Raw genomic sequence first — 13187 nt, 5'->3', positions numbered from 1 at the left:
TATGAAATGCTGGGACCAAATGATGGTGCAGACAGCCTTGTAGGTTACTAAATACACACAAATATTGTTTTATCATATAGTACAGTAGATTAGGAGTAAGTAGGATGACGTATTTCATTCGCTGCTGATAATACTGGTATGAGACTGCTTGCTGCTATAACGAACACAATCAACATTTCCATTATACAGTTGATTAGAGAACTATCGGATTGTTTAATACCTACATATGCAGAAAAAATGTACCTTGTACTACGATAGGAATAGCATTTGTATATTCTGTGCGAGGTACTGAATATAGAACATAATTCTGTTAAAGGCGGTGGTATCCTCGCATGGAGAATGTTTTTGTAAGATTATATCGAAGTCGTGGTATGTGTGACGCGTTTTTACGGGGCAAGACAAAGGGATCAGTTAGAATTTTTATGGAGACTTGCACGCTCAGTACTCTCCCACCACATTTGAATTTTCGTCGAAAGGTTCGATTCCACAGCCATGTGGATACATGCCCTGTGTATTAGACATTTACGAGATGGTGTCAAGTGATGTGTTTGCACCTTCGACCATACTTAGAATAAGTTCCCTGCTTCATGGGCAGTTGCTGAGCTGTCGTGTGCGCCACAGTCTCTGTGTATTACGGAGTCTGTGACTAAGCAACTCGAGACTTTGGTTGCTTCTCGCTGTACATGCAAGCCTGCAGTAACAGAAAGTGATGGACTCCCGCTTTGTAATTCAATACCTGCATATCCATTCTTATTCAAAAAACTGGACTTAGTGAATTGTTAATCATCAATTTAAGTTGTAGAATAAAAACGCAATAAGGATGTAATCCAGTACCTGAATATCGGTTCTTATTCTAAAAGCTGGACTCAGTGAATTGTTAATGACCAATTAAATCTGTACAATAAATACTTTATGAGAGATAAAATAGCCTGGTAAGTATTATGTAGGTATGTATCCTTCTGCGTCGTGCGGGGTAGCTGTGCGGTCTTGGGCGCCTTGCCACGGGTCACGCGCCCCCCCTTGTCGAAGGTTCGAGCCCTCCCTCGGGCGTGTGTGTGTGTGTGTGTGTGTGTTGTCCTTAGCGTAAGTTAGATTAAGTAGTGTGTAAGCCTAGGGACCGATGACCTACGCAGTATGATAGGAACTTACCTCGAATTTCCAATTTTATCCTTCTGCAGTTACCAGTTGCCCCCACAAAATTACCATTTGCTGGTGAAAAAGCTAAATTTAGTTTCAATACAAAACAGTTCACAACAAAATAACTCTTTCTGATTCCCGAGTAATGATACACTTTTTAAGAATGTTATATTTCAGATGGGTGAGTACAGTTTTCGTGGATACTGCACACGTGTTGAATTTTTAGCTGACGACACAGAAGTTCGCAATAGTTCTGAACAGTTAGAAAGTAACTTTTAAGTCGTGACAGATACACGACAATCGGTAACAATTACTCCGAAAAAACGTTAACTGTCAATGAAATGACCTGAAATGTCATTCTAAATTGTAAGAACTAAGTAATACATGTAAATATATAAAATTAGAAACACTTTTTAGGGTGTACTACTGAGAGAGAAACTACTTTATTCTTTATAAAATTATAAAGAGCAGTATAGATAAGTTACATCATTATGTAATGCATATTTTGTTTATTATACGATTATGCTTGCTACAGTAGTATATTGAGTGTTTTTACTAATCTTGAATGATAGTTGCTTGTGAAGTTCCTGAAACAGAATTAAGAGTCAGTTCCAGTATAGAAAGACGACAAATTATTTACAGTTAATCTACTAAAACACAATAATTTTATTATTCTGTGAATAATAATAAGCTGACTTAACAAAACAAAAGCAGTTATGAAGGATATCAAAAAATGATACAAACTCAAAATGTTTTATGGAGGTGGTGTCGTACAGCTTTAATGAATGTTAAGAACTATACTATGCAATCCGCAAATGTAATGGTATTTTTTATTAGACACGATCGATTTCGGTCTTGGATCAGACCACCATCAATCCAAAATCCATCTCAGCTATGCAGATGCATAGCTGATGATGGTCTGATCCGAAACCGAAATCGATCGTCTCTAAAAAAATAAACCGTTACAGTTGTGTATTGCAAATGTAGTTCTTAGCAAATTTAAAATTCTCAGCCAATGCACTTTCTTGCGTCACTAAGTATCTGCGAAATGAACGTTAAATCTAAAGATATTAATCTTGGGTAAAACATGAGTTCCATATTTTTTTTGGCAGCATCCCGTTCTCGAATATCGATAAAGAGCGCTTCACTATAGATCTATGGTACAAATGAATAATAATGTAATAAAATTGACAGGAAAACGCCAATTACGAGGCTCTGTAGTTATATAGGGGAATGATTTAGTGCAATAATCAATATTTATGTGGTGAAATAATGTGTTTCATGGATAACAAGACAGAAGTATAATGTTAGTGTAAAAACATAGTGAGGCCCCAATTTATCTAACATAATCACTTTGGCAGTCCGAATAGTGGAAAAAATAGGCATCTACGAAAATCTTATGTCACTACACAATTATGAGTTCAAGTACCGAAGTACATGGGATGTACGTGTCTCAATCGTTACTATGCATTTGTGTTTTGTATAGATAGTGTTTTGTAGCTGTAATGAAGGTTAAAAATTGCATAATGAAACACAGACCTGCATCAGTATTTTTATTTAAGTCGATCGATTTCGGTCAAGGATCGGACCATCATCAGGTTCAAAAAACACCTCAGCTATACATATAGACAACAAGAATATAGGTTATAATTTACAGACCGTTCCATAACTAAAATTAGGTGCATGTTCGTCACGTATATGTTGGACAGTAGCACATACGTGACGCAGAAACAGCTAATATTAGTAATGGGGAAGTCTACAGGTTATAACTGCTATTCTGATTGTGTAAATGGATAGTGAGACGCTTTTTAGACCAGATGATGGTCTGATCCTAGATTGAAATCGATCGTCTTTAGTAAAAAAAAATACTGATAGAGCTGTGTATTTCATAATACAATTCTTAACAATACAGTTTTTCTAGAGATTTTAGAAAAAAAAGGACGATTGGTGTTCAATATTCCGTCGACATCTGGATGATAGGAGAGGGATTTTATAAAAGTAATGCACTTGGACTATTTAAAACCTCTCCAACTGAGGTGAACCATCAACAAATATCTAGGTCTTGCATAAATTTGTCATCGAATTTGGCACAGTATTTGCACCATTTCTGAGCGGTCAGTGATATCAAAATAAGTAATGTCTACATATACTTGGTTTGTGATAAATAGTCTCCAAATATGGATTTAGGATTCACAGGCCTTCTTCAAACGAATGGGTGTGATGAATTACAGTGAAGTTGTTTTTATGCTTTTATTCTGAACTACTAAAAGCCGATAATTATCACTCTAAATTCCATTTGCAATGAGATACAAATTCTTTAACCATTTTTGTAAAATCACAGTAATATAAACACATATGGATGAATTATGACACAAATACTTTGTTATTATGAGTCATTTTACTTCTAGAGATGATGTCTGAAATATAAAAATGGTTACTTGACACATAAATGCAACAAAAAAAATTGAGAAAAGATTTAGATGGCTCTTGGCTAGGTTACTTCTGTTCAAATCTAAGAGGAAATAAAGTGGAGTAAGTTTAGCAGATTACATTTTTTTAGTACATACCACAGAACGAGCAGATGGACTAGTAAATCTGATACGGGTTAATCACCTAACCTACGCTGATCAGCCAGAACATTATGACCAGCGACCTGCCATCGATATAAACCTGTCCAGGCGAGAGGAGCGTCATCTGGCGGGGAATGACTGCTAGTCAGACATATGCACAGTGCATGCAGTATCAGTGAGAGTGCTGTTCGTGTGTAGAATGGGGAAGGCGTGCGATCTATCAGAGTTTGACCGAGGGCAGATTGTACTGGGCCGGAGGCTCGGCACGAACATTTCGGAAACTGCACGACTTGCGGGAGTTCGAGGAGTGCTGCGGTTAGTGTCAACACGTGGCGAAACTAAGTTGAAACAACGTCCAGACGTCATGGATTCGGGGGGCCACCCGTCATTAGAGATGTCGGACGTCGTAAGCTGGGCAGACTGGTAAAATAGGGCAGGCGGCGAACTGTGGCGGAACTAACATCAGACTTCAATGCTGGGCATACTACAAGTGTGTCCGAACACACAGTGCACCGAACACCCCTAATAATGCGCCTCCGCAGCCTACGACCCGTGCATGTGCCAATGTTAACACAACGACAATGAAAAGTATAACTGAAATGGGTACGCGACCATCAGCACTCGACATTGGCGCAGCGCCAAAGCGTTGAATGGTCTGATGAATCCCGATACCTTCTTCGTCATGCCGATGGGAGGGCGCGAATGCGTCGTTTTCCAGGGGAACAACTCTTTAATGCCAGTACTGCGAAACAGAGACAAGCTGGCGGCGGCTACACTAAAGGAACATTCACGTGGGCATTAATGGGGCCAGTGGAGCTCGTGCAAGGCACCATGACAGCCAAGGAGTATCGTACCCTGGTTGCAGACCACGTACATCCCTTCATGACGATCATGTTTCCCGACGGCAGTGGGACTTTTCAGCAACATAATGCGCCATGTCACAAGGCCAGGAGTGTGATGGAGTGGTTCTGGGAACACAGTGGCGAGTTACAATCGATGTGCTGGCCCCCCAACTCTCCATATCTGAACAAAATCGAACACATCTGGGTTTTGATTGAATGTGGTGTCAGAGCTCATCACCCCCTTCCCCGGAATTTATGGGAATTAGGTGACTTGTGTGTGTAAATGTGGTGCCAACTCCATCCAGCGACCTACTGAGGCCTTATTGCTTCCATTCCGCGATGCCGTTGTTATCCGTGCCAAAGGTGGACATACTGTCTATTATGTAGGTGGTCATAAAGTTCTAGCTGATCAGTGTATCATGAAATAGTGCAAACTATGTAACAGTAAGAAAGTTGTTGAACAAAAGTCCAGGGAAGAAAAATACATTGTTACATAAAGCACTTCACGAGCGGGCCAACTGGAGACATTATAAAGCAACAGCATCAATAATTTTTAGAAATAATAAAGGAAACCGTGTATTGCTACCAAAAACAATAAGAAAACGCTCTTTAGAACTAAAGTTCAGACACAGATGAGGTGCGTTGAAGAAGAAAGCAACGTGACAAGAAACGAAATACACAGATGACGGTTAACAGAGACGTTTGACTATGAAATTAATAGAAGGAAGGAGGGAAGTGTGGAGGCTACCAAACTGCCAGCTTCAAACTGAGATACAGCTTGTTTACCACAGCAGATGCGAGATTTTTAGAATATAGATCGTAGAGGATCACTTCTGGTCGTAAGTACGGTAATACTAGTGGCTACTGTTCCTCGTAGAAAAGCTATAACTGCTATAGATAACAACAACAACAATAATAATAATAATAATCTCCCATGAATGAAATACTTTGCGGCAAGGTTGTGGATAGCATGCCCTAGCTAGGCACACAGTCGGACGACCAAAAGCATCTGAAGGCTATCTGTAGAAATGCCAGACTAACATATGGTTTCTGAGGATGGATAGCAACTATTTCAGTACTTGCAGTAGGACCAATCTGGATGATAGGCTGATCTGGCCTTGAAACATTAGTCAAAATGGCCACGCTATGATGAAGCAAGGGGGAACTATAGGCGTTATAATTTCTGAGCACATGTAGCTGTACCGAGCACTTTAATGATGTTGTCGTCCTCTTGGGTAAAATATTGCAGAGATAAAATAAGCCCCCAGACAGATCTCCAGGCGGGGACTTCTCAGGAATATGCTGTCATTAGGAAATAAAGGAAACCAAAGAGAAATATGGTAAGGTCATTAAAGCTCCTGCAGAAGACATTAAAATATTGAGGTTTGCCAGTGATACTGTAATCCTGTCAGAGACGTCAAAGCAGTTGGAAGACCACTTGAATGGAATGGATAGTGTCTTGAAACGAGGATATGATAAAAACATCACCAAAAGTAAACAAGCGTAATGAAATATAGCGAATGCTCACACGATGCTTCAGGGAATTTGATAAGGAAATGAATAAGACACTGAAAGTAACTGATCAGTTTCACTATTTGTGTGCCAAAATAATGGACGATGGCCAAAGTAAAGAGAAAATAAAATGCATATTGGCAATAGTATGAAATACATTCCTAAAAATGAAAAATTGTTACTTTCGAATATAAATTAAAGTGTGAGGTTGTTTTTTTCTGAAGGTATTTGTCTGGAGTGTAAATTTGTACAGAAGTGATGGTGGTGGTGGTGGTTAGTGTTTAACGTCCCGTCGACAACGAGGTCATTAGAGACGGAGCGCAAGCTCGGGTTAGGGAAGGATTGGGAAGGAAATCGGCCGTGCCCTTTCAAAGGAACCATCCCGGCATTTGCCTGAAACGATTTAGGGAAATCACGGAAAACCTAAATCAGGATGGCCGGAGACGGGATTGAACCGTCGTCCTCCCGAATGCGAGTCCAGTGTGCTAACCACTGCGCTACCTCGCTCGGTACAGAAGTGAAGCGTGGACGATAAGCAGTTCAGAAAAGAATAGAATAGAAGCTTTTCAAATGTGGTGCTACAAAAGATGCGTCAGTGGGATGATTAATGATGACATACTGAATTGAAGTCTGGAGAAAAGTAGTTTGGATCAGCTTAACTAAAAGAAAGGATCGGTTGACAACAGGCATCCCGAGACATCAAGGAATTGTCATTTTTGTAATGGATGAGAGTTTCAGACGAAACTGTTGATTGGAGACAAAGGTTTGACCACAGTAAGAAGATTCAAATTGATATAAGTTGCAGTTGTTATGCACGGGTGAATAGGCTTATACAGGATAAGCTGGCGTGGAGACCTGCTTCAAAAAAGTCTTTGGATTGTGAGAGATTACAGTTTGAACACGCAAGTTTTGGTTTTTGTGAATCTTTAATTACAGTGTAGAGTATGAGGTCCTGAGTAGTACTGACATCTATCCCAAGCCATGCAAACGGACAGTGGGGAACTCCTGAGTGTGGATGTGGATGTGTTAGAGAATTATGCTCGGGATCGCTGAATCTAGAACACTTAAGAGAACGAATTTTAACTGTAAACTCGCACCTCAGCTTAGAAAAGTTTGGCGGCTGTTTCTTTAGAAATACTGCAGGATTGGTTGTCTCTGTGTGTAAATGGGGCCACTATATTTCCAGTTCAGAGAGCTGAAAGGAGTGTTGTTTCTGTTTAGCGTGGTCAATCTACTTAACGGCTGAAGCAGGTAGATGGACAGCTAAGCTGGACCTGTCCATGGGCTTAGCCAGGAGGCACCATTTGTCTTTACTGTTGTGCAGAGGGAACTCTCACCACGGCAACTGATGTGGAAATTTCACCAAATCATACTTAAAAACATTTAATACACACACCACAACATGAAAAACTATACCTACACCTTATTTGAAACTTAGACATCCTTACTTAATAATAAAAATATGAAAGCTGTACCTACGCCGATTCCGCAGCACTTTGCACTTAAATGTGGTACTGAGCCTTGCGATGTCACTGAAGTCAAGTGCAACTGTTCGTGTGTGTTGTCAGTATGCATGGGCAAATGCACGACATCACAATTCACACACTCCTCGTCTACGATACCATCATCTTGTGACACGCTCTTTTTGATGACATCGTCATGCCCTCGTTTCCTTCACTTCCCACTCTATGCTCCAAAAAGAGCCTAGAATTTACCCACCACTCGAACGAAACAGCCAGCCACAGCCAAGTACTTTGGTGGCCATTAAATTGAAACAGCTAATCATAATGTAGCCCCAGAGCAGCTATCTTGACTGTGCTCAATATCCATCTGAGTTTTTCTACCATGTTCAACAATATTTATCCAAAAAAATTACACAAAGAAGCAAAACACACACACACACAATATTTATGCCATGGACTTACAAGTAAGCAGCACTTGCGAACGTCCAAAGTTCGATCTCTGTACCACACTTACTGCAAGCCACTAATGAAGTTCAAAATAAATGTTTTACACATCTAAATTGTTCTGTGTTGCTCATCAAGTGTCACTTTTTTTTTTCAAGCCAGAAATATGTGGAAAAATACGTCAGCAGCACAATGTTTATTTTAATGTTATTTCCACAGTTTCTCAAAACAATACCTCCGCAAAACATACACACACACACACACACACAATGTTTATGTCAAATATTACAGTGGCATGGCCAAGTCAGAAATACATAAAGGGTTCTGAAAGCAGTTAGTTTCCTACAGGGCATTGGCGACAAGTTTTCATCCTGTCTCGCAGATGAAACCGATGCTGGCAACTCTCACTACAACAAGAAAGGAAGCAATATTAAAGTTTAACATCCTGTAGGCAGCGCAGTCATTAGAGAGTGAGAACAAGCTGGCATTACGAAATGATGGGAAAGAAAGGGTCTCATACGCTCAACAAATATGCAGGTAACCAACATACTGTAAACCTGTCTAAAACGTTTACAATCTGTGGCAACAGCGTGCACATAGGGCTGGACAAGAAATAAAATAACTGTTACAAATAATAAATTACCGAGAATTTATAGTTATCATAATAATAGGATGTCAGTATTTGGCTTTGATTTCAGTAACAACCAAAGTTTTGTGCCATTTGTTTTATGGCATTCATACTATCATGGATGTCATATGTTAGTTATACTTTCTCAAGAATAGTAAAATCATTTAACTTGCCATCTTTTGGCCGGTTTTTGTACTTATTTCCGAAAACCTTCTATTACACTATCGACTGTTATTATTTCGACTGTTCTCAACAACAACATAACAACTAAGATTAAAACTATAACATCCAACGGCCTGTGCCTTGCACTGTTCTCAACAACTGTATAACAGCGAAAAGTAGTATAAACGTTTAACGCCGTGTGCCTGAGTTAATGCAGTTATGTATTAGTGAGTTGATATTAGGAACAGACACTGACAGTCATATCCGCTGAACTGTGCAGATACGGAAATGATACATTCTCATCTGTAAAGATAAATACCTGTCAACGGCGAAAGTCAGCGCGTTCAGTTTCCGAATAGACAAAAGTTACATGGGAAGTAGGCATGCTATGCTCGGTGCACAAAGAAAATTTCATCCAAGAAAAACAATATGAATTAAATTTGTTCTTCCTTCGGCTTTAAAATTTATGGTCGTGGAAGAAGTGTGAAAATAGTATTTATTGTACAATACTGAGACTCGTAACATAAGCTGCCACAAATTCGAGTACGAGTTAGAATTTGGACCACGAATTCTAACCACTTTGCTATATTTTCAGGTGTGTGAACTACATTTTAGTCCATTATAGCGAGAGAATTCAATGTTCCACTGACAGCAAAACTGTAGTTTACGCTGCTGGCTTAGACCGTCATCATCTGAAGAAAGATTAGTTTCTTAGTTTCTGGGTGACCTTATGTGAGATTGTTGATTTGCAAGTGTGTGATTTCGCAGTTGTACACTGTAAACAACATTGCTATTAATAAATAACTGTCAAAAGTTTTAATACTCCTTCTCATTTTCAAGATACAGTTCCCACTCTGATGTCTCGCTGCCCCAGGTAACCACATACATAATCATAATCTGGAATAGAACAATCTAAATATCGCAGGAAACGCTTGGAGATTCCGCAGCTTAAAAATATTGTAACTTAAAGAATAAGTACTCATACTAATTGCATAGTGCCATCCAAGTAATTATAATACCTGAAAATATATTAAACATACTGCAGGTTATTTTCTCATAATACTAAATACAAATTTCGTTTGCCTTTTGAATATGAAACACATCCCATGCCCCTAAATTTTCAGCCATGTCCTTATTTATAACAATTTGGTTTTGTATGTTAAGGCTGATCACATACATTTGATGAGAGTGGAAAGTGGATATGTTCAAGTTAAAGACTTGATGATTGATGTCATATGACTATGGAAATACTCTGATTAAAAAAGATGACAATTACAGTATATCAACATATTGTTAACTATCCTTAAGATTTAAATTTATGGGTATTAGATGATTATGACGATGATGATACTGAGATTCTGGACGGAAAATGTCTCTGCTTCATTATATTAGTGGTTACTGTACATATAATTTTGTTAAAAAAACTTTAAACACGGCAAAGTTTCTCTGATGACAGAAACTAATTTGACAGATAGGTACAGCGTTAATATACAAAGTGATTACAATTAAAGTTAAATTTTCAAAACGCTGTAGAAATAACACCACTGGTCAGAATAACGTCAAATTCCAACGGAATGTTAAGGACAAGGGGGAAAACGTATGGCAGAAGAAAAAAAATTGTGTGAAAATTGATAAATAAATGGCGCTGTATGTGTCAGAATGCGTAAATGAAAACACCTGTCATGTGCACGACCCATTGAAGTTGGAATAAACATGCCGGGTTCTCGGTTTTTCCTCCTTTCGCGTCTGCGACGTCTGTCATGACTGTCTCAATGCAGGATCGCGCTCTGCTTGTAAAGCTGTATTACAAGAATGATGACTGTGCACACATCGCTCTGCAGAAGTTCCGGACACTGAAGGGTTTCAGAAAAGGCATTGGTCCGATGACTGTCGTGGGTCTGGAGAAAATGATTCTGAAATTCGAAAAGATCGGTTCTTTTGGTGTGCAACCTGGTAAATGGAGGAAACGAATTGACCCGACGTCAGTGAAAACAGTGGCCACAGAAATGCAGGAAGAGACGGGTGGTGATGTGAAAACGTGTAGTGCACGGAGAATTGCCCGAACATTGGACATACCCCTGAGCATGGTGCGTAAAATCCTAACGAAACATCCTTCTTTGCTATCCATACAAAATAACCCATGTGCACGAGTTGCTTCCTGTTGACCTAACAGCAAGAGAGACCCTTGCTTTAGAATTTCTTGCTCGCATGAAAGTGGACAATGATTACCCGTGGAAGATTTTGTGGACAGACGAAGCCCAGGATATGTCAATACACAAAATTGTCGAATATGGGCAACGGAAAATCCACACGCAGATCAACCAGTACCACTTCATCCTGAAAAGGTCACTGTGTGGTGCAGGTTTACGGCATCATTTATCATACCCTCATATTTTTTCGAAGAGACAGGTGCTTCCGGCCCTGTAACCTGTCCTGGTAAGCTCTATGAGTGTCTTTTGCGTAACCACGTCATTCCAGCTCTCCAACAATGTGGATGTGCGGATGGGGTCATTTATATGCAAGATGGCGCACCCCCGCACATTGCAAATCCAGTTAAGCAGCTGCTGAGGCGCCATTTCGTAAATGGTAGAATTATCGGCCGCCATTTCCCTACAGCCTGGCCGTCCCGGTCACCCGATCTTAATCCGTGTGACTTCTGGCTGTGTGGCTATCTGAAAGATGTTGTGTTCAGTGTTCCGATTGCAAACTTAGCTGCATTGAAGGCATGCATTGAGCAACACATTCTGAACTTGACCCAGGAAACACTTCGATCAGTTGTGGAATATGCTGTTTCTCGTTTTCAACTAGTTGCAGAAAACGGTGTACAGCATACTGAACATGTTTTGCGCCAGTCACGCGGAAATTAATAATCCGATTTCATTTTGATTGATGCTTTTTATGCAGCTTTTAGCCTCAAGACAATGGCCTCAGGACAATCAAAAACCGATGTGAATGATGCTTTTTATGCAGTTTTTGGCCTCAGGACAATTAAAAACCGATGTGATTGATGCTATTTTTGGGCTCAGGACAAATAAAAACCAATGTGATTGATACTTTTTATGCGGTTTTTGGCCTCAGGACAGTTAAAAACCGATATTTCCCACCCGATGTAATATGACCTTGCCATGGTGGACAGGCTTACGTAACTAATAGTATCACACCTTTACACCCATGCACACTGAGTATTACAGTTTGTTTAACGTCAAACGTACACCATAGGCATTGTTGTATGATTCATTTATAATGTAGTTATTCATTATTTACTAGTAGAAAATGAACATGTGTTTATGAATAAGAGTTCCCATTCTTTTTTTAAAAAAACTGAAGAAGCAACGGTCATATGTTTTGTGAAATTATTGGTCTGAGAGTAAGAAATAAAATAGATTAGAGAAACATTTCACAAGTCTTTGAATATTGCACGAAATCATGTACAGCAAATGAGAGTGCACAGTCAACCTAATAGCCTACACCAGATAAATATTCTGCCGTTAGCTTTGAAATTCTTAGCCAAGTATTGAAATTTAAATTCTCAATCGCCACCTCATTTTCCGTACACGATTTAAGCATGATTCAAAGGTGAGTAAAATGTTTCTCTAATCTATTTCATTTCTTAGTTTTAGACACATAAATAATTTCACAAAATATTTTACCAGGACTTTCTTTTCAAATTTTTTTATTTTAAAATTTGATATCAGCAGTTAACGTCATAACGTCATAACTCATTATGTGCAGACCTTGAATAGGAGACTTTTTAACACTTTATTTACATAGAAACCAGCAGATTTTCGTAAAACGTTTCAGTTTTCCATCAAATCACCAATTAAGTGTTTTTTAATCAGCCCGATTACTATCAAGCATTTAAACCTATTCTTTTTTTCCCAAAACTAGACCTCACTCTCGTTAATTTGATTCGCCATTGGCTCATTTCATACTCTTCTCTGACTATGAAAATTCGGATAAAAATCCATTGTGATCGTGTTATGCTCTCCACATGGTGTCACTCGGATGCGGTATGTAGGGACATGGAGTCAACACAGCTTACGTTGTAGTAGCTTCTCATTTATCATTATTATTGAGGTAGGTCAGGACAGCATATGAACTTCCTTTATCTTGTTGAAAGATAGCGTCACGGTGACTTCGCAGATAGGGCAGAGCCACCAGCCTCATCACGTAAAATATGTGACGCCTGCTGTCTTAATTACCTGTTTTTCGAACCAGACGTAACCATGTTGTATACCCAAAGGCTTTCCGGTCGACATAGCCAGGTGTTGGACCAGTACGATGATTACTAGTGCAAACTGGTAACGTTTATTCTCCTTCGAGCTTCCACACACAGATAGATCCATTGTGTGCTGTATACAACTTATATTTAGAGTAAACGCATACATTTAAAAGTATACGATACTAGAAGCAAAAAAGTCTCAGTAAA

At 39.3% G+C, this 13187-nt stretch overlaps 1 protein-coding gene across 4 annotated transcripts in view; it reads right to left on the bottom strand.

Annotated features, from left to right (window-relative positions):
- Positions 1-1539: 1539 nt before the first annotated feature.
- The window catches only part of LOC126248667 (transmembrane protein 43 homolog), a 224113-nt gene continuing 212465 nt past the window's right edge, over positions 1540-13187 (bottom strand). Inside the window, exon 7 of one of the 4 annotated variants that reach the window (XM_049949888.1) lies at positions 1540-1724. The gene's annotated coding sequence lies outside the window, so the exon portion shown is untranslated. The remainder of the gene's footprint in view (positions 1725-13187) is intronic. The other 3 variants (XM_049949890.1, XM_049949886.1, XM_049949887.1) reach the window with 3 other exon arrangements.

This window comes from Schistocerca nitens, chromosome 3, assembly GCF_023898315.1.
Source record: "Schistocerca nitens isolate TAMUIC-IGC-003100 chromosome 3, iqSchNite1.1, whole genome shotgun sequence".
In the NCBI taxonomy this organism is placed as follows: domain Eukaryota; kingdom Metazoa; phylum Arthropoda; class Insecta; order Orthoptera; family Acrididae; genus Schistocerca; species Schistocerca nitens.
This window is presented reverse-complemented; position numbering and strand designations above follow the sequence as displayed.